Source organism: Pinus tabuliformis, chromosome 1_1, assembly GCF_031772625.1.
Source record: "Pinus tabuliformis cultivar Carrire ecotype Pingquan chromosome 1_1, CPIR1, whole genome shotgun sequence".
NCBI classification, from domain to species: Eukaryota; Viridiplantae; Streptophyta; class Pinopsida; order Pinales; family Pinaceae; genus Pinus; species Pinus tabuliformis.
In genome coordinates this window covers 776589926-776613422 of record NC_142297.1, presented here as the reverse complement: position 1 = coordinate 776613422, position 23497 = coordinate 776589926, and the positions used below count along the sequence as shown (strand labels likewise).

Sequence of the window (23497 nt, the reverse complement as noted above, 5' to 3'; positions counted from 1 at the left end):
TTGACCGAGGCTTACCCCATGCATAGAAACTAACTCGTCAGAGGGCGAATAGATAACCCAAGCTGCGGAAGAGATGTTCCGTGTATTACGACAAGCACCATCAGCAAATCCAATGTATGTTTGGATAGGCATCGACATCTGCAATATCAAGAGTAAAACCAAGATAAGCAGGAATAATGACGGAAAAACACTCTCTAAGCTAAGCACACTTTTTAAACTAAAACACACTAGCTAGAAAGAAAAACTAACCTAACTAAAAAATCTCCATACCCATTCTTTTAAGCATAATACCTCTTCAGGTAAAGACCATTTCTGGGTTTACCTAAAGAGTCCACGTCCAAGTCTACCAATTCATAGGCCCCTTTTGCTAGCTTTCGCTTGACAATATAGGGACCATGCCACATAGGAACGAATTTTCCAGCGCCTAATTTATCATTGGCTTGATCATATAATAACACTAGGTCTCCTTCCGAAAAATTTCGAGGGGTCACATCTCGATCATACTGAGATTTCATACGTTTTGCGTGAGTCTCGATCACCAATGCAGCATCACGTCGATTCTCATCTAATTGAGCTAAGTATAATAAACGCTTTTCCTCTTCAGAAGTGGCTGGAAGTAACTCGATGGCCATTTGCAGTGACGGGATTTCGCATTCAATGGGTAACACAGCTTCCAAACCATAGACTAGTTGGAAAGGAGTGAACCCTGTTGATGTTTTTACTGAAGTTCGGTACGCCCAAAGTGCTGAAAATATCATGTTGTGCCAATTCAACCGATGAATCCCAATGATTCGTCGGATCATGATAACTAAAACTTTGTTGATGGATTCAACCAGACCATTCGCTTGTGGATAATAAGGGGTTGAACTATTGTGACATAAACCAAGCTGGCCTGTAAGTTCGGTCATCATAACGTTTCAAAAATGACGCCCATGATCAGTGATTATCACTTGTGGGACACCAAACCTAGAAATTATATGATTGAACACGAAAATTGCAGTTGTTTTGTCGTCTGCCTCGAATGTAGGCATCGCCTCGGCCCACTTAGTAAAATAATCTACCGCAAGGATGATATACGCATGCCCCCCGGCCAAGTGAGGGTTACATGTAATAAAATCGATACCCCATTTGACAAAAGGACCAACGGCAATTATAGGGTGGAGAGGAGCAGGTGGAGCGCGCATCTTACGATAAAAAATCTGGCAGTTGTGGCATTTTCGGACCGCTGTAATACAATCTTTAAACAAGGACGGCCAGAAATAGTCAGCGCACAATATCTTTTGGGCTGTGGCATACCCAGACATATGACCGCCACACGCTCCAGAGTGACAGTCATTTAGAACCCTTTCAGCCTCTTCGTGAGTTAAGCAACGTCGAAAAATAGAGTCCACCTCACGGCGATAAAGAGTGTCTCCAATAATTTCGAATTGTTGGGACTGGAATCGAATTTTCCGATGTTCCGACCTTCAAATTTCTGGCCGAAAGGATTAGGTCTGGAGATAGACGATGATATCCCCATACCACAGATCTAAAGTGCTGATTAGAAACAAAGATTCGTCCGCAATGGGCTCCTCTGCCATGGTTTCTGTGTCAGCACGCGGGAAGTCACACATTAACTCCGCAAAAACTAAAGATTTCTTAGACTTAGATTTCTCAAACTCCAAGTCAAACTCCTGCAGGATAACGATCCATTTAGAGTACTTGCCCCCTAGCAATTGTTTGGTCAAAATGTAGATCATAGGGTTGCAATCCAAAATTATCGTAGTTTTACGTAGTAAAATGTAGTGACGAAAACGTTGGACAGCTTGAACAGCTGCCAATGCCAATTTCTCCACATGTGAGTATTTTAGCTCAGTTGGATTTAACGTTCGACTAAGGTAATATATCACATGTTCCGTTCCGAATTCATCTTCCTGAACTAAGAACATTCCAATGGTGGAATGTGTTATCACAAAATCATTACTGAGGGCTACAACCAAGCGAGATTTCATGTAACTCTTTCAACCTAACTTTAGATCAAAGCTTAGCCTCTTTGATCAGAGAGGGCTCTCTCACAAACTCTTGATAAAAATCATTCACTATAACAGATGGCTAACTCTTTACTCAATCATGAAAGCAAAAGCTGGTTGGAAACATATCAAACTGGTTCTCATTGGGCTATGGAGTCTCATATACTAAGTAAACAAGAAAAACATAGTCATTTCATGGAAGTCAAGGCTCTTTGCATTACATGTCAAACATACTCCATCAAAACCATAGCTTGCCAAACACACAGGAAGTCAGAGCATAAGATTATGAATTCTGAGTGATTGTGTTACAACAAGGCTGTAAAAGAACATAAAACACCATCATTATATTTGAACACAATAATCCATCGAGAATCTTGAGAAGAAATCAACACTGTTTTACTATTACTGTCACCAGTCTTACAATGGCCCAAATAACTCTGTTTTTGTATAAAATGTCCAACCCTTTCTACATCCTAATCTGATCCCTTTATAGGCAAACAAACTTATCCACCTCGAGCTTCCTCCTCCAGCATGAGGGGAGCCTCGAAGGTGGCTATTCACTATCCCTATCTAGTGCATAACTAATTTATTAATTACATAATGGCTAAACTGAAATTACAAATGGTTTTCATTTAATCAAAATCCAAAATCTTTTCTCCTCGTAGCATGATGCTTTTCTGGCTCTTGACACATGTCCTTTTGCTGGTTGGGTTGAGATGGCTGAGCTACAGATACAATGAATACTGACTTTGGATGCTTGAAAGCGCTGATGGCTCATTAATTGACCAAAAGATGTGCTCCTATTTTAACGGTCTCTGTCTCCCATTTTCCTTCATCATTTAAATACCACGCTCCAAACTCTTTAAACCTTTAATGACAACGCATAATCACCATACCTTTCTAATGAGCTGAAAGCCTTATGAGCTGAACAGGTGTACAAACCGGATCACTGAAGACTAAAACCAAAACCCTAATAATTCGGTCATAAAGTGCCTTTAACGAGACTTTAGCTGGAAACATAACATTTAACCTTTTTGCAAGGCACATCTGTCATTTTCTGAACAACTAGGATAGTTTTGAATAGTCACCTTTATGTTCTGAAAACATTTCATTCAAAAGTAGCTGACCTCAACATCAATTTCATTTTTTATCATAAAACAGTCATCTACAGCAGTTTCGTAGCGCGCTACGAAACTACTGTGTGACTTAAAAAACACAGTCTTCCTCTAAACTGCTCACAAAATTGAATATTTGCTGTTTGCTAGGGTTCACGGTTCACCATTTGAAGGATACTGCCATCGTAGACAAACCCACTGGTTGCAGCTGTTGCTATTGGTCATTATGAAGAAACTACCTCTGTTGGTGGCTTCCTTTAGATATGCTTATTGATGTGTTGCTTTCAGCAGATGAGTTTATAACAAGTCTAGGTTTGTGCCTTGACTTTGTCAAGTGAAGCTTTCTTACAGGATATAGTATCTGAAAGTTGGGAGGTTTCATTTTGAGAAACTTCTCCAGTTTCCAAATCTTGAAAAGAGGCAATGATTGCTTCCATGATCACTCTTTCTTCATCATCTATTGAAATTGAAACTCGAGCAAATCTAGCCAAAGTACAGTCAAAAACTCGATTGCCTGTGAGAAATACTGCTACAGTATTACTACAATTTCTGTCAAGGACGCTGTCACTGCTTTTATCTCATTTGCCTCCTAGAGTGGGAATGATCATTGGCATCTTCAGTGATGTCATTTTGTGTGAATCCTTCGAACTTGATGATGTTTTTATCACCAGCATATGAGTTATATGTGAGATCTAAATGATGAGGCTGAATAAAAAGGTCCCCTGTGCCATGTCCAAATAATGAAGGAATAAAAGACTTTGTTGCTATCTTAACAACATCAAAATCCATGATATCAAAATGCGCCTTCTCTGCATGCAAACATGTATAAACAGCAGCTCTTAAACTAGTTAATTTCTCCACAACAGCACGTCCAATTTCTTTTGTACCGCCAATGACTAGGGCCGTCATGCCTTGCAGCGATTACCTCTGTTTTCTGCTACTTGAACTCTCCGCCATCCTACTCTATGTGCATAAAAATACAACCCAACTTTGCAAAACACTTGATGAAATGAGTTCTCGGGCTCCTATCTATTATCCCCATCCTCTGCCCAAAACTTTGATAGAATCATTCTTTGGTTGAACATCCCAAATCCAGACAGACTTATCTCGACCACATGTAGCAAGTATCATACCAAACGCGCTCCAAGAAACACTTTTGACTTCATTCTCATGGCCCTCTAAGGAGGCAATGCATTCAAATTCACCACCAACATTTTCCAGATTGCAGTAGTGGCATCAAAACTTGCTGGTGTCATTTTCTGGGTATGGTTCCAACGAATGTGGCCCCTGCCTTGTTTTTTTTTTATTATTTTTGCAATGAAATGCTGCACATTTTTGCCAATCTCGTTTTTCCCATGCATATCTTCTGTCAACAATATCAATCTTCTCTGATTCTGAAATGAATTTAGCAATTTCTCATATTGCCATGCACTGTGTTATGCAAGCCAGGGTGATCGATCAGAAGTCGGCAAAATTAGCCACACGAATGACATCTTGTCTCATAATAATATACAGCAGCTTCATTAATTGTATGAACATGGGGTCTTGTTTCACATCATACTCGAAAGATCCTCTGCGCCCTTGGAATTTCCTTGTTTGGCGAACTAACTCCGTAAAAATCTCACATATTCCATGGAACCCGCATTTTTCATTTTTTGGTGTGCTCTGGAATGCTTTAAATCTAGCTCTGAATACCTAGGAACATCACCCAAAACCGCATATGGATGTTTTGAACAAGAAACTCCATCAACAAATGAATACATACAGATATCCTAAACTCCATGGACATATGTATAGAAACAGAAAACGGACCAAAGTGAATAGGGATATAAATGCACTTCCTCCGACAAGTACTGGCATAGCAAATGATAACCATTTAACTGATATTGCATTGTTGTAAATATGGATGATCAAATTTTACATATTTTGTCCAGTAAGACCTATATTTGCTCATTGCTATCTCTAACCAAGGCTTCATGTTTCCATTATAGTGACAGACAGCTGAATTTTCAATATCTGAAAACTCGACACTTGGGTTGTATCCTAGGCCCAATACGTGCCAGGAACTATTCAGAGGGAAGGTCAAGTTGTAAAATGTAATCAAACCGGGTGGCAGTGTTCCAAGCTTCCACAATACCCTGTCCTCATTCATGCTTTGCCACTTGTGGTAAATGCCAGTTATATCACGTTTCTTCCATTCTTTCAAGTCAAAAACATTCATCCCATATGCCCAACCACAAGCGTTCGGATCAAAGTTCTGGGCTATGTGAGGATTAGAAAAGTTCAGATATTTGTCAAAGCGATGGAAACTCTCGCCACATGTTTCAACTGCACCATTTACTTTTCCTTGGAGGTTGACAGACCAGAGTGCAGTCAAATCTTTCTGTACCACAATATCATCATCCAAAAAGAGGATCCTGTCCAGTTTAGGGTAAACTTGTGGTAAATAAAAGCAAAAATGATTTAGAATAGATAAGTATTTTGGATTTCGATACTTCAAATTGGAAAAGTTGTTACCAGAGTGGTTGGATGATCTCCCTTGAAATAACATTCTTTCATTGCTACAAATCAAGCTATCTAGGAACTAGACAATAGGAAGAATTTAGCCATTTGTAATCATCAACATTTTCAACATTCATGTATTGTAGCTTTGTTTGGAGGGTTTTCTAAAAACCACATCTTCATAGCCCCAAAATTCAATCTATCCGTTACAAGATGAAAAACATGCTTTTCAGGTTCCTTGGCATTCAGTATGGTTGAATTAACCACGACAGAGGTAGCCAGCACATTGTCAGAAAATAATGCATAACACCAGAGTTATATCCTTTAGTCAGCATTAGACCTTTAAGCACATCAACCTCATCCACAGCAGTTGTAGCCAGTGTACAATAGGCATGCTAGGATTTGGGCCTCTACTTGAAAACTCGAGCAAATCCTCAATTTCGTAGCACGCTACGAAACCACTTAAACAGGTAGCGCTGCGAAACTGCTAAAAAAGAATTCAGGCGCTGCGAAAAAACCCAGTCTTTAAGCTAGGCTAAAATTTTTTTGGCAACAGCATTTTTAGTGATAACAGAATGGGAGGCGGCGAGATACAAGAAGTAATCCTGGTTGTAGTTGGGAGGATGCAACAATGGTGCATGGGTCAACGCATGTTTGAGTGCATCAAAAGATTTCTGAGCTATCTCATCCCAATAGAATTGAGTGTTTTGCTTCAACAACCGGGTAAAACCCTTTGTAACCTCGGCGTAGTTAGGAATGAATCGTCGTAAAAAGTTTGCTTTCCCCTGCAAACTTTGGAGTTGGCGAAGACTCGAAGGAGGACGCAATTTGATGATAGCTTCGACCTTTGAGGGATCAATGCGAATGCCGGCTTTCGAAACTACAAATCCCAGCAATCGACCCGTTTCTATACAGAAGGCACATTTGTGTGGGTTCAACCGAATGCGATAATGCCTACACCTCATAAAGATTGCTCGTAAATGGACAAGGTCATCAGCTCGATGTAAAGAGTGAGCAGGAAAATCATCGAGATACGGTTGCACAATGTGTTTGATGTCATGAAACGCATAAGACATCGCCCTTTGAAAAGTTGCTTCGGCATTCTTAAGCCCAAAAGGCAATTTGCAATAAGCAAATGTCCCCCATGGACAAATGAAAGCAGTTTTTGGCTGATCGGGAGGTAGAATGTTGATTTGATTGTATCCGGAAAAACCGTCCATAAAGGAAAATATTTCGCTGCCGGCACAATCATCAATGATTTGATCGATATAGGGAGTTGGGTAATTGTCCTTTGGACAGGCTCGATTAATGTCCCTATAATCGATGCATATTCTTATTGTTCCTTGCTTTTTGTTAACCGGAACAATATTCGATACCCAATCCGTTAACGGGATCGGATAAATGAAACCTGCTTTCAACAGTTTTTCAACTTCTACTTTAATTGCAGCAGCTTTTCGTGGGTGAATCTGATGCAAACGTTGCCAGACAGGTTTAGCGTCCGGGTAAGTCTTGATCTCATGAACAACAATCGCGAGATCAATTCCTAGCATTTCCTCATAGGACCAGGCAAACACGTCGCGGAATTCTTGAAATAGGGCCTTATATAATTGAATTTTGTCATCTGTACACGAGGCACGTATATGAATGTTTTCAGCAATTTCGGGCTTAACCGAAATGTCAATAGGAATAGTTCTAGAGATGTTTCCCAAATTTAACTCTGAATCGGGATGTTTCATTGGATTCTGAGGTTCCTTGACATATTCAGTTGTAAAAATTGATGAGAAATCATTTTCAAAATGATCATCCTCAGGTAAAAACGAAGATCTGTGATGGAGATCTTGCCATGGTAAATCATCTACACATAGGATTTCATGAATTTTCTCATCAGAGTGAACAAGTTCAGAAAACGTAGTTAAATCCGAGGTTGATGTGAAAAGTGATTCCTCACGGACCACATTCATTAAGTCAATTTCGGTTGAACCCAGGTCAGCAAAAGACTGCACGGCTTCATAGGCAATTTCATATGGACTCAAAGGCATGGAATTACCAAATGAGTCTATCTCAGATTCAGAAGGGATGATGCAAGGATCATCATAAATAATGGTGTCTGATGTAATCATATGAATAATTGCAAATGAAGATGATGCGTTGATTGGAGGAAAAGGAAAAGTTCCCAATAAACCGACATCTTTAACTAATCCTACTCCAACATCCTTTATGGGATAGTCGTTTTAACAACATGCTGAATACTCTCCGAAGAGGCTGGGTCGGATGAAAAGTAAGCCAGCTGGTCTATTGTTACGATCTTTCCATTATGTGGAAACTTTATTATTCGAAAGACCGATGAAACGACCGCTGTCATAGCGTAAGATCAACTTCGACCCAAGAGAAGGTTGTAGTCGAGAGGGGCATCAACCACCTCCACATCTAGACTAATGGTTTTTCCTTCAACCCCTATAGGGAAATCCTGTAGAATGCCGAAAGGATGAAACCCACGGCCATCAAAGGCCTTAAGAATTGTCGGGTATTGATTTAGTGAAGGAGAACCAAGGGATCTCCAACATTGTATCGACATAATACACGTTGAGGCTCCCTCATCAATTACAGTCCGATGAATAGGCCTATTTTTTACTATCACTGGGATCTGGAAATCCATTTGATGAGGGAGACGCGGTGTACTATTTTCTAGATCGAAAATTATTAGGTTCGGGTCCTGAACGTCAACAACTCCTATAGCCGACAAAAGTAGTTTACGCTGTGCTGGACATGATTGCAGCACTTCCAAAGCCGACATTGTTGAGGGTGAAACAGCTAAATCCTCAACAATGTTATAGTTCTGAGCCGCTCTCGCATGTGGATTGAAAGCTGACTTTCGAAGTATACCCTTGGCAGGTAGTTTGATTACCAAGTCTGGGTTAGGTTTCTCGATCCGTAGCGGATCGGAACCGGGAGCTGAGGTTGATGGGTTAGAATGAGAAGATTCTGCTTCTTTACCATCAACAGGACTTTTACTACCATAATCTTGCGATTGAGTCGCAATCCTAACATGGGACATCATTAATATGGGTTCTTCATTGGCACTCGAGGAAGAACCTAACATCTTTCTATCTTGACTTGGAAATGGATCCTTCAAAACAACAGGAGTTTGGGAACCTTTGACGATCCTTGCAACCTCTGCATGATGAGGGCAGTCTCTTGTAAAATGTTCATCGTCACAAATGAGACATGGATAACGAGGTTTGCACTTTTCATCATTAGATTCCGCCTTTTTAGGTTTCTCCTTTGAACTTTTGTCCGTTTTATTCTTCTTCTTTCCTTTCTTCTTCCCACCGGATTTTGATTTAGTTGTAGATGACTCTACAACGTGAATATCGGCGGAAATCTCTGCAGAAGAATCTCCTGTTGGGGAATCAGGCAAGGTTATAATAGGAGAAGAATTCTTGGAGGATTTCTTCTTACCTTTAGTGTTAACCATACCAATCATACCATCAGCGGCATGAGATCCCGAAGGAGCTGCAGCGATTTGATTTGACCTGGGAAGATCGGGGATCTTTTTGTGTAACGTACCTGACTGAGTATAAACCAAGTCAAGGTACTGTGCTTGAGCAATGAATTGCTCCTTAGTAACCACTTTGGCTTTAGCAACATCTTCAGTGATCTTTGGCAACAAAGATTTTACAAACCACTCGGCCAAGATTTGATCCGGAATAAATACCTTCACTAAATGACGTCGACATCTCTGTTCATGAATATGATCTGAAATGTACATGGATGTTGACTGTTTTAGCGAAGTTAACAATTCCGTGCCATTGTCATATCGGACTGGCAACTGGAAATGAGTTAAAAACGAGGTATCTAACTGACTAAAATTATAAAAAGTGCCTCGCGGTAACCCAATGTACCACTTGGCCGGGAGACCAATTAGAGTGCGCTGGAAAAGTCTAAGACAGATCAAATCATCTGTGATGGAGTTAGATGCACACCAGAGGTGGTAAGTCATCACATGGTTCGACGGGTCCTCTCCTGATTTACCTTTCAACTTGGGAATGTCACTAGGCAACTTATTCGGCATTGGCGGCCAAAATGGAAGATAATTAATGGGATTGTTCATTAGGCGCGACAAGTCTGGTCAGTCCAAAGTTGCAATAAACGGTAACTGCCGATTAGGATCCCTAAAACTCTGGGTCATGAGACCAGCCCCAGGAGGAGGATATCCGGCAGGGAAAATTTTAAGAACCCCCCCTAAATTTATAAATATAATAAATGGGCGAATCTCCATGGTATATAGGAAAAATGGAAGGCGATTTTATCAATAATATAATATGTATATATAATTTTTTGGCGAATCTCTCACCAGGCATGGCGAATATTTTACTCAATTATAAAATCTTGTAAGATCTTGGCGAGTCTTTCACTAAATAATAAAACTTTGTAAAGTCCTAGTGAATCTTAGCATAGGCTACATGCTGGTTTAATTCCCCCATTTAAATAGGCTACATTCCAGGTGAATACCATGGGTCAATACCATGTGCCATTTTGGTGAATACCATGGGTCAATACCATGTGCCATTTTTATTTTTATTAATTCTAATATTAGGGTTAATAATGGTTTTTTTCATGGTATTAATAACAATCTAGTCCATGGTATTTGTCCCATTGTATTTTGGCCATAGGTTTCACCTAAATATAACCCATTTTTTGAGTGTTCGTAAATATAAGGTGACTTATGGAGTAAATATACAAAAATGTTTTAGTTGTTTACCATACCTCTCGTTTATTTATATTTTTATTAATTTACCATACCTCTTTTACAAATATGGTATTTGGCCCATAGGATTCACTTAAATAAAACATCTTTCTTGAGCCTTCATAAATAGAAGGAGGGTTATGGACTAAATATAAAAAGAGGTTTTATTTATTTATGATACGTCTAGTTTATTTATATTTTTATTTATTTACCATACCGTTTGAGTAAGTATAAAAAGACGTTTTATTTATTTACCATACCTCCACTTTACTTATATTTTTATTTCTTTACACCGTTACATGTATATAAGGTGACTTATGGAGTAAATATAAAAAATGTTTTATTTATTTACCATACCTCTCATTTATTTATATTTTTATTAATTTACCATACCTCTTTTATAAATATGGTATTTGGCCCATAGGATTCACTTAAATAAAACCTATTCTTGAAAATGGGCGAATGGATTCACTTAAATAAAACCTATTCTTGAAAATGGGCGAATGGAAGGTTGTAAGTCCTAATTTCAAGGGCTAAATTTACCTTTTTTACCCTCTCCCTTAAAATAAGGTGGGCTATTTGAGGTGATTTGTAAAAATGTACTATGATACAAAATATTCACCCACTAAAAATTTAAAACCCCTTAATTTCGCCAAAGGGCGAACATTCGCCCCTAAAATTATCCTTGATATCCGGGATAACTAGGAATAGGAATTGCGTTCGGGATATTGTATCCTCCCGGAAAACGAGGATTAACCGGACCGTACTAGGGTTGTTGAGGTTGTTGATAAGTGTACCCAGGATATGGTTGATACTGATAAACTAGCTACTGGACAATAGGACCGAATTGGTACTATCCCTGGTACGGTTGATAGGTGAATTGTGGTTGACTTGTGACAACTGCACTTAAACCAGGTTGTCCTACAGGCATCTGAACCGTAGTTTGAATCGTGGATCGAGACGGTGGTAAAGATGTCTGAGGAGTAGATACAGGAACAGTAGAAACCGAAGCTGTCGATACTCCAGAAGTAGGTGGGGTAGATTGAACAGATGTTGCGGCAGTTGCAGCAGTCGTTTGAGATGGAGTACAAGGCGCAGTAGGCCCAGACTGAGGAAACTACCGAAGGTACAGAAGTTTGAATGTTAGACTGGACTGGTTGCTGGGGTGTACCAGAAACTAAGGGTTGTCCAGTTTGAGATGACAACTGTACACTTGGCTGCAACACCTGTTGGGTTTGCGATGGATCCCACACTATGTTCATTCCGGGGTACTGACCCATAACAGGTTGAGAATATTGAGGACCATAACATGTTCATTCTGGGGTACTGACCCATAACAGGTTGAGAATATTGAGGACCATAACCGGGTTAAGGGTAGGATTGATAATTGAAAGGTACATTTCCCGTTCCTTGAACATAAGATTGACCTTGGGGTGGTTGGAAACCTTGGTTCGAGTACTGACCCTGGGGTAGATAACCTTGAGGCACGTACTGATACTGGGGTTGACCTTGAGGTATAAATTGATACTGGGGTTGACCTTGAGGTACATATTGAGTCTGGGGTTGACCTTGAGGAACGTACTGTACCGTAGGTACGTATTGTCCTTGAGGTTGCCCCCAGATGCAAATTGTGTACCTTGAGGTTTCCCCCCAGGCGTTAATTGAGGTTGCCCCCTAGGCGGTAACGGGCCATCCTAAGGTTGAGAATTGGGAATAGAACCTGACATCATAAGAATGTCTTCTACGCTAAACGGCTTTGTACCATTATTCCAGTTAATAACCCTTGCTCAATGGGTTGAGGAGATTCTCCCGAAAAAGTACCAGAAAGTGACTGATACCCAGAGGGAACAAAAGGACCTCCGTACAAAAAAGATTCAGGCGATTGAGTAAACATGGACGACTAACTTGACATATTTACGAGAGTATAAAAACCTCTAGGATGATAAGGAGCACAAGGTGGTGAAAAACTTAACCCTGGGTTTTCCAAATAATTAGTCAAAGAAAGATACCAAGTAGTACTCCTAGGCGGGCTGTAAAAAATTGATTCATGCTCCCTTAGATCAAGAACATGTTGATTTTCAGGGATAGGGATGCCTACTTCTTCTTCCGGAGCAAGTTCTTCAATAGAAATAAGTCTAGAAGGAAGATCTTGGGTAATTACTCTTTCTACCCTAGGTGAATCAGGACCACTAGAAGTTGGAGAGACAAACCCCGATGTTGGAGTAACAGGTTCAGATATCTCAGGTTCTTCACCTATATCACTAGTAGATGAAAAGCTACCAGCAAGTTCGGAAACTGAAATCGATTGTGGATCGTAACCTGTTACTAGAGTTTGGTAATCAGGATGTACAACCAATGAAGACTCTCCTTCTTCAGGTGACCCAAATTTACTACCACCAGGAGTTACGAGGACTTTCAAGCCTTCAAGCTGGCTCGGGACTTCTTCAAGAGGTTGGCCCCGAAGTCTATGGGATTTCCTCAATAAATTAGCCACGGTTACAAACTCAGGAGACTGGCCCCGAAGTCTACGGGACTGTCTTGGTAATTCAGCCACAGTTAAAAACTTTTAACTACTTCACACGCAAACAAAGTAAAATCTCAATGAAAAATACCTAAAGCCTCTAAAGAACCAAACAAATTTGAATCACACGCCTAAAGAATCTAGAGATCAAACACACACAAACAATAACTTTCTAGACCGAAAACACTAGTTGGTGATGAAATCCAACGTTGCAGAATTCAATACAGAAATGGTGGTTGGAACAATTACCCCAGCAACCTGCTTAATGAATAGACTGGACCAAGTTCCTCCACTTAACCGTCTCGAGTGAAGTGAACTCCCTAGAAAATCCAAGTGAGTCTAGCCGACGTCTGCTCCAGGTACAATGGGATCTTCCCACCATTGTCACCTTAGGAAGAATCCTAAAGAATATGGCCACTAAGGTTACCAACTGAGACAAATACACCTGGGGGAACAGTCTACGATCCGATACGCATGCAAGGTCAGAGTAGCAAGTTCAATCCCCTTGAAGGCTCCTTGACATAATCCAAGGTTTACCAACAAGTGACCCCAGGTTCCTCGACAATGGTTAATCCTAGGTTTACCGTTTTTAATATGTGAATATCTGGCGTCGTTCCCAATGAGGAAGGATTGATTCCCACACTGGTTCAGACACGATCTCGTGCTTCTCCTTTAAGAGGAGCTTTCCCAGAGCATAAATGCAACAATTGGATTTCTTCCTACCACAAGATACAACTACTTGTTTGTTTTTACTGTCTTGGAGAGTTAATTACTCTCCTACTCCAAGACACTAGCCTAAGCTAAGTTGGTGTATCAGAGCCCTAGAAATAAAATGTTACTAGGTGAATTTTACTTTAAGCGTTAATTTTAGTGGTTGTTGTTTAAGTCAAGAGATGGCGGAGATGAAACTCGTGGTGTAAAGACTCGACTCGAAATCACTAAAAAGATGCACCTAAGATGATTTAAACAATCTTTTCTCTTCGATGAACTTCTAAACTAAGAAAGAGTTTGAGAATGCAAATACTTTGTAAACACAAATCTTTCTCAATTAAACAAATTAAAAGAAGAGCTTTTTCCTTTCCAAAGCACTCAAAACGAGACAACTAGTTATTTCACAAAATTTCCCTTTTCTTTTCAAAGCACTCAACCACTACAAAAACAAACTTTTTCCAAAAGAGATTTTTTTTTTTTTTTCATAAGACACTCAAAACTATGAAAATGACTAATCTTGAGTTCTACAAACTAGAAAAACCTATTTGAATTCAAAGCTTACAAAGTGTCTTTTTGAGTATGTTTTACTTAGCTAAATGTGAGCTAAGGACTAATTTATGCAGAATCACAATTAGTCAAAAAACAACCAATCTTTTGTTTTCTTTTTAAAAATGAAAAATCCAAACTTTCAAATACAAGTTTTTCGAAATTTTGAAATGAGAAAACACAAAGCGGATTCCTCAACAAGGGGAGATTTCATAAATGGTCAGACACATAAGAAGGTTGGTAGACACCAAGGTAATCTGAGGTCCCTATAGCTTCTAAGCTTAGAGCCACTACACAACCAAAAACGAAAAACAAACCCAACAAGCAAAACTCCTAGGAATTCCACCTAAAACCCTAACACTAATGAAATTAAACCAAGGAAAGTTTTTGACAGGGAACAAGCAGGTCTAGGCAATGGCTAAAACCTATAAACAAATTCTAAACTGATAAAAAAGAGAAAAATTTAAAATTTCTCAAATTTTTGACAGGGTACGCAGGCAGCCTGTTTACACAGGTGCGTTCACGCTCTGTGTTCAAAGAAAAAGTGCATACAAGTACACACTGTGCTTAACTCAGAGGGTGTGTACTTCTCCCAAAACTATGAAAAATAAAAACTGACTCAAAATTAGCTAAATTCACCCAATCCCACAATCATCAAGTCAAAAAGAGAAACAGAAATACAGTTTCTCAAGTCAAAGTATAAACAAGGAAAACAATCAATTCCCCAGTATGGTCGCCATTTTGTCGCACGGAATGAGTCGATCTTGCGGACAAGATAGACCTTCCTAGAATCTAAAGAAGACCTAATGACAAGCAAACCAACTAGACACTATCTTTCTCTAAATATGCTTTAATAAACAATAGCAAACAAGTGTTTTTAGGGCCTACCTTTGGTCCAACGCAAGCTTGTGGATTCCCTCTCTCCTTTGATTCCAATGAGCTCCTTTTCACGAATCTGCAAACACAAACAAGGCAAACAAATTAAATAGCACCTGAAAAACCAATTGCATAAAACATATTTAACATGAAAGTCAAGGAGTCCATGAAACAAATAACATAAGATACTTGTTGAGAAAAATGAGTTTGATTGTATTAATTCAAAAGAAGAAGAACCTTACAACCTTCGCCTTGACGCTATACAAGCTCCTCCCAGGGTCCAACAAGAAGTCTCCTCTACTTTGACAAGTTTCACTCACTCCCCAATGAAGCCAAAAAGGTATGTGATCTCTCCTCTTAAGCTCAACTAGGAAGTCTTAATTTCACTAGCATTTACCCTCAAAATGTTCAGCTTCTAACCTCCTTAGTCCTCACCCCAATGCCTGTATTTATAGTGCAATGGAGGGAAGTTACTAGGTCCTCCTTCAAAGGGATAAAGCCCTCCTTCAAAGGGATAGCTCCTTTAGTCAAGGGATTAGCTCCTTCTCTTTTGGGATGCATGAACCACCTCAGAGCTAACAATCCACATAAAAATTCCTTCTAGAAAACTCTAGAATTAACCCAAAGTGAGTTTTTTAAGATAAAACTTGCGCCTTTTGACTTTCATAGGGGTCCGCACCTACAATGTTAGGGACAGAGCGGGTAGGTATGCAGCTTTTGTACACATAAGGTGCGGTACCGCAGGTGACCATGAGAGAAAGTGCGGAACCAGAGTTACATTGATTTTTAATGTCTTTCTCCCATTTCCAAAGCTTGATTTGAAGAGCTAAGGTCTTAGATTTGCTTACGAGGATAGTACAAGTGATGGTAGACCCATACTGACTGTAAATAATCATAGTGACGATATTTTTGTGTAACAGTCCTGTTACCTTCGGTCTCTATGTTTGACTGCTCCATTGACCATAGTCTTGTACCATCTTCCTTGTCGACCTGGGCTAGGTGAATAGGACATGGTCCATGTCATGATGATTTCCAAGCTGCCAATAGAGTTAGTTTCTCCTTCTGACACCTGGAACCTGTTAAAGCATGGAGGTAGCTGCGGAATAGACGATTAGCTATAGAATAGGATGTGTTCCATAGCTAATATGCAAAAACTTATTCAAACAAAAAAACATAAAATCATAACATGTAAATCGCTAAATGTCCTCCTTAAGGCAATATATATTGGTCATTGATGATTGTTGGCTGGATAAATCGATCTTGTGGACAAGACCGATCTCCCTAGTATCAGAAGACAGTCTAGCAACAAACAGACAAACAAATCTATCTTTCTCTAGACATATACGATTTATAAATAAATACTATAAAGGTGTTAAAACCCTACCTTAGATCCAACACTTGTTTGTAGTAGCCATCCTTCAATCGTTCGAAAGAGTTACCTTTGAGGACTTGCAATAAAAAAAAGCAAACATTAAATAGCACCTCCATAGCAAATATCATAAATCATGTCTATTATGGTGATCAAGGAATCCATAAAATAAACCATCATTGAGAAAAACAAACTTATTTGTATTAACTTTTAAGTAGAAGAACCTTACAACCTTTTTAGCCTTGATGTTGAAAAATCTATTTCTAGGGTCCGAAACAGGAATTTCCTTTACTTTGACAAGCCTTGCACTCTTCCAAATGAGATCATAGAGGCATGTAATCTCTCCTCATAAAAACTCAACTAAGAAGACTAAGTTCCAATAGCATTTCACCTCAAAAATATTCAACTTCTAACTTCCCCAGTAACCAGCCCAATGCTTCTTTGTATAGTGTAGGGAAGGAGGTTATAGGTCCACCTATGAAGGAATAGAACCCTCCTTCAAAGGGATAAGCTCCTCACATCAAGGGGTTAGCTCTTTAAGGTATGGGATGCATGAACCTTAAGAGAGAGAACTTGCCACCTCGCGATTCCTTCCTGAAGCTTCTATAAATGACTAAAAGTGAGTTTTAAGAATGTAGTCGTGCCTTTTTAACTTTTACAGGGGTCCGCACCCATAACACAGAGACAGAGAGGTCAGGTGCACAGGAGACATGACCATTAGGTGTGGGACCATAGGTAATGCAAAGAGATAGTGCGGAACTAGAGTTTTAGAGATTTTTGAGGGCTTTCTCTTATTTTTAAGGCTTGATATGAGGAACTGAGGCTTAAGACTTCCAAAGGAGGAAAGTATTAGTGGTAATGGACTCACACAGATTGTAGAATGTCAAGGTGACAATTTTTAGTGCAACAATGATAAAAATGCATTTTCTTCATGGAAAAATAAAGAAAAGGGATGAGAAGAGTTGCTAGGGAAAGAGTAGTTTTTAGGCTCAACATACCCCAACTGCAAAATCGTTGCATGTCCCCATGCAATCAAAATTGTGAACTTCTTCCTCCTATTACATTTGTTCTGACACTTTTTCCAACACATCCAACTTCCTCTTCTTACTTTTCTTTGCATTGACTGCCATCCTTGGCTTCCTCATAAGAAGTTTGTATTTGATGTTAATAAGTGTTCTGCTTAGCTTCTTATTTTTTCTTTTTAGCTTCTTGTTTTTCTTGTACCATAATCCAAAGTGTAACATTGTGTTGTCGTGAATAGCTCTATCTAGCTTGTTCTATTCCCTCAAGGTTTCATTTTCCTTTTGGATGTGCCTGTTCATAATTTCTAGCTCAAAAATCTCTTGTTTGAGAGAGCTAGTTAGAGTTTCTTGTGGGGTGACAGGCTGCTCTGGATTAGCTGAAGTTACTGGATCTATCAAGGTATTATTTTTCTCTAATGACTCTATGTAGTCATATATTTGCTGTTGTACTAGATCTATTCTAGGAGAAGCTCTACTTGCGCTGTCTTCAAAATTCTGTGGAGGGGAGTCTTGTGGACTGTGTTCAGATGGAATACTGTCAAGACACTGAACAGGGGTTTCTTCCAAGTTTATAAACTGGGTTTCTTTTGATTTCACCCTCTTCACCTTATCTCGGAGTCTAGAGCTCCTCCTCAAGTTTTGGAAGCTTATGGTTTCTTCTTTTGTGTCCTTTTTCCTCTTTCCTTTCTCCTTATTTTTCTTGATTTTCTCTTTGATCTTGGTTATTCTTTCAGAGAGCAGTTGTTCATCTTCTTGTGGTGATGAAGGTTTAGGAATGTCCTTATTGATTTCTTCAACCCTTTCTTTCGTTTTTCTCTTCTGTTTATTCTACCTCCTAACCTATGGTTTAAGAGCTATCTCTGCATCATCTTTTTGTGAGGAGCTTTTAATGCTATTATTTCTCCTTCTACTTCTTTTGACATGACTTCCCTCAAATAAATCTGGAGCATCATGGAAGAAATTCCTTACCAAGAAGTCTTCCCATGTATCCCCTATACTTCTCAAATGGAATTCAACTAGAATCTTCACTAATCCATGATGATATAGAGTTGTTTCTATTGATTCAATTTTCTTTTGGACATTTGTTGCCATTCTTCTCAGACTATTCAGAAGGAAAAAGGGAAGATTGATGGTTCCATTCTCTAGAAAATTCATTAACAAACATATATGGTAAACATACATAGACCCAAACCTTCCTTCACATGTAATGAATTTTTGCAATATTAACAACATGTTACTCCATTTGTTCTTGAGTGCTGAAATTGGAATCCCCTTTCTAAATACTGTAACATCCATACCTAGGTTTTTAAGGATCACCTTCCAAGATTCATCATGAAATTCCCTGTTTTTAAACCACCTTTCTCCTAGTCTCAGGAGCTCTGTTTCTTCTGCTATGAAGGATTCTGTGACTGCAAATTTGATGTCCCCTACCTCCACTTCTGTGCCATCAAACGATCTTGCAAAAGATTTAGTAATTTCCTTGTGGTAGCCATTAAATTTTTCAATAAAACATAACCATCCGACCTTCTGTAACATTCCCTTAAGCTGCGGGTACCCCTCTATATATTGTACCCCTACAGGCTCAGTTCTGACAATAGGCCCCATATCCTCTGTTCTCGGTTACCCTTCAAAACTAATCTCACTATCTAAGAAATGGAATCACTGCGTATATGGAAATGGAGTGACTGGGTATATGGAAACAGAACAACTGTGGATATGGGAACAAAATGACTATATATATGAAATGGCTACATGAATATGAGAGAAAAACTTAAGAATTGGCATGTAATAAATAAACAGTCAGGGTTTAGAGAGTCGTAGATAGGTAGGTGACCTCATTATTTTGATTGTTAATAGGTGTAGTTGTGGAGGACTATTTAAATACAAGTTATGGAGTTTGAAGTAGAGATCAGTTATGAAGGAATCATTGGACCGTTTTTCATTAAAGGCAGAAGATATGGTGGAGGCATCATGGCGGTCAAATCATATGATGGTTAATTAAGGAGACATGTGATCATACATATTATACAAGCTTATGTTTTCAAATTTCTTTTTGAAATACATTTTTGCATTTACCATTGGAACCTTTACCTTCCACTTGCTAATATTTTGATGTTTGATCCACAGGTACTTCAGGGATGATTGGTATTCAAAGTTGATTTTTCTTCAATTCCCTGCATACATGATTTTATTATGAACTGACACTTGTCCATGAACTGATAAACAAATTGTTGCTGCAGAATTAGATTAGCTGCAGAACAGAGTTAGCTGCAGAACGAAATCAGCTACATAACGTGAAACAGAGAGTAAAATATGGTTTATGAATGAATGAAATGGAATTGGCTGTATAAGTGAAAATAGTACAAGATGATAAATGAAAATGGAGATGAAAGAAACACTGGAAAAGGAAAAATTTATTGGTGAAATATGGCAATGGAATGAAGTGAAACTGTAAAAGTAAATTAGTGAAGTGAGATGAGATAATGAATTTTGCAGAATACAAAGTGATTGTGGTTTTTTTTTTGTCACCACTTATTACAGAAAGGAAATGGAAAATATAGGGTGTCAAAAACTTCTGATTTTCACCCTGTATTTTCTGTATAAGCATGCCAATCAATGATTGGTTTTCAACCTTATACAATTTTATTTTATTTTTTAGATAGGAAAAATAAAGACTAAGTTGGTGGAGAAGAAGGATTCTTCTTCACTAACTTCATTTTAGAACTGTTTTGGAAGATCTTGATGAACTCCTCCTTTGAAATTGGTTTTTGATATATTTTTAATCTATGACTATTCACAAGAAGAGGAATTTGACTTTCTTCTATTTCTCTGATCTTCACTGCTCCATTACTAAAGAGCTTTTCAATCTCATATGGTCCAAGCCAATGAGTTTGAAACTTCCCTTGAAAATATTTAAAATTTGAATCAAATAACAATGCGTAATCTCCCTCTTGAAACCTCTTATCCTTGATGTATTTATCATGCCATTTAGCCCTCTGTTGTTGGACTATACCAGTCCTTTGAAATGCCTCTTGCCTGATTTCATCAAGTTCATTTAATTGCTCCAGTCTATGCTTTTGAGCCTCTGATAAATCCAATCCCATCTGGACTGCCATCTTGAAAGTTTTGATTTGGAACTCTATAGGGAACAAGACTTGTTTCCCATAAACAAGTTCATAGGGTGTATGTCTCGTTGTGTTCTTCCATGTAGTTCTATAGGCCCATAAGGCTTCAGGAAGCATTTCTACCCAATATCTTCTATGTATATGCACAGTCTTGGTGAGGATACCTTCAATCACTTTATTTGTAGACTCCACTTGACCATTTGCTTGTGGATGATAGGGAGTAGATTTCCTATGCTTGATCTTGTATTCCTCCACAAGCCTTTCCACTATGTTGGATGTGAATTGATATCCCTGATCTGTTACTATTTCTCTTGGAACACCAAAATGAGTGAAGATATCCTCAAAAAAGAAAATTAACTACAGATTTTTCGTTAGCAAAAGGTAATGCTTTGGCTTCTACCCATTTGGTGACATAATCAGTGCATACCAATATATACTTTTTCTGCTTAGATGGAGGATTAATTGGTCCAATAAAGTCTAAAGCCCACTTTTCAAAGGGTTCAATTAGTACCTGAGTTTGTAATGGCATTTCATTTGAGGGAGTAGGTTTCCCTACCCTTTGGCAGCTATCACATCTCTTGACATATTCTTTAGCATATTTGAAGATGGATGGCCAATAATATCCTAAAGAAAGGATTTTATAGGCTGTCCTCTTGTCAGTAAAGTGTCCGCCATATGGCTCATCATGACATGATTTGAGAATCTCAAGCATTTCATCTTCCCTGACACAACTTATGATCATAAGATCTGGCCCTGTTTTATACAATTCGTTAGTGATCCATGAATATCTTGCACTTTCTTGAATAATCTTTCTTTTCTCTCAAGGAAACAAATGTGAAGGTAACTTCCTTGTAACCAATTAATTAGCAACATCTGCAAACCAAGGAGTTTGAGTAGTTACAACAAAAAAATATTCATTAGGAAACTTATCTTCAACCGGAGAATCTTCTTTGATATTCTGAATCTTGGGCAAGAAATCAGCAACTGTGTTTTTTTTTCTAGGTCTATCTAGCACAATAATGTTGAATTCTTGCAAAAGTAAAAGCCATCTTGTAACTCTGCCATTAGTAATAGGTTTATTCATCAAATATCTAATTGCAGAGTGATCTGTATGAACAAAGGTTTCATAGCCTGTTATATAGTGTCTGAACTTATTAATTGCATGAACAACAACTAAAAATTCCTTTTCAATCATAGTATAATTCAACTCAGTGGGAGTCAAATTCTTACTTGTATAGTAAATGGCACAAGGGATCAAATCTTTTTGTCCCAATACAGCTCCCAGAGCTGTATCTGAAGCATCTGTGGAAATATGGAAAGGAAGTTTCCAATTTGTGTTGAAAATAATACTGAGAGGGGGGGTGAATCAGTATTATCAAGCAATTTGAATAAATCTTCCTTATTTGATCTTTGAATTATTTTTGCATATCAGTACCATAAAATAATGAGCATGAAAAACAAATAGTCACACCAAAGAACACAAGATGTAAGGTGGAAACCCAATGTGGGTGAAAACCACCTGCTGCAATATGTCTCTATCTTCTTTCAATTTAGAAACTTCTTTTACAATAATTTTGTACTGGTGCAGTCCTTTACCAGTACGCAGGCTGCAACCTGCGGAGAGCTACAACTCTCTCTCTTTCTCGTTTTCCAGTCTACTGCTGGAAGGGAGCTACAACCCCCTACTTCTTTTCATAAAGCATCAGATGATCAACAAATACATAACAGATATAGACCATTACAGATATCAGATCAGCAATAAAAGAACTAACCCAGAACACCTTATCAACAGAGAAATTCAATCAACAGAACATCTTAAAACAGAGACGCAGTTTTTCTTTCAATGGCCTGCGACCAGATGCCGTTAACCTTCTGCTACTCTGCGTCCACACGCAGATATCCTTCTGCTCCACTGCGTGCCCACGCACTGTTCCTATGACTGCTTTGCGTTCTGTTGCTTCAGGGACACACCCAAAGATACTATCGCGCCGCGTCTTTCGCTACAGAGACGCACCTGAAAACATTATCGCGCCGCGTCCTTCTGCTTCAGAGACGCACCTGAACCTTGATCGCCCTGCGTCCCCACGCAGGTTTCTCTCTACTGTACTGCGTCTCGGCGCACTTGCCCTTTACAGTATCTGCGTCCCGGCACACTTTCCCTTCACTGAACCTGCGACCCTTCAGATGTAAATGATATGAAGACTTCAGAACAGACCCAAACAGTCAGATCTATAGATCTGATCATGCGCCATAGAGATCACAGTCCATTAGAAGATCCCCCCTCTTAGATCTAGACTAGATCTCACCAAATAAGATATTCAGCCCAAGACAATTGCCCAATCCAAATGAACACCTTTTCTTTATATAAGCAAGCTCCTCCCCAAAACATGGAACAATACCACGAGCCGACACCATAGAAACACAAAACCGTCGGCTAGATACCACACAAGAAACCCCCACGTGCTTTTCTCTGCCTTGAAATGTGTGCACTGGGTAGACGCACCCCCTGAACGGCTGGCCGGCGTCCCTGGACGCGGGTTCTGCATGATATACCTGCGGGGACTCACTTTCTGAACTGATTGTCTGCGTCCTTCTTAATTTTCAACAAACTGAGAGCCTTACCACTGGAGTTGCCATCAAGTACAACATCTGTAACATACAGTCATACCAGAAAACATAATGCCAACAATCTCCCCCTTTGGACTTGATGGCAACCTCACAAACTACAGCTTCATTCTCCCCCTTTGACATCAAGGGCAAAGGGTATGCTCCCCCTAAGCTCATGCTCCCCCTGAATATGAACCAGATCTGTAGCAACGCACCACCATGAAAGAGATAGAGACATATTGCAGCTATTTCCAAGATCTCCTTCTCCATAATGCCAACAATGCATTATGTGCTCCCCCTGAGCCTGTACCACCAATAAGAAGAGGTTCAACAAGATGATGCATCAA

At 39.1% G+C, this 23497-nt stretch overlaps 1 pseudogene; it reads right to left on the bottom strand.

Moving 5' to 3' along the window:
* Nucleotides 1-4901: 4901 nt before the first annotated feature.
* On the bottom strand, nucleotides 4902-5932 carry LOC149216304 (polygalacturonate 4-alpha-galacturonosyltransferase pseudogene; annotated as a pseudogene).
* Nucleotides 5933-23497: the final 17565 nt, after the last annotated feature.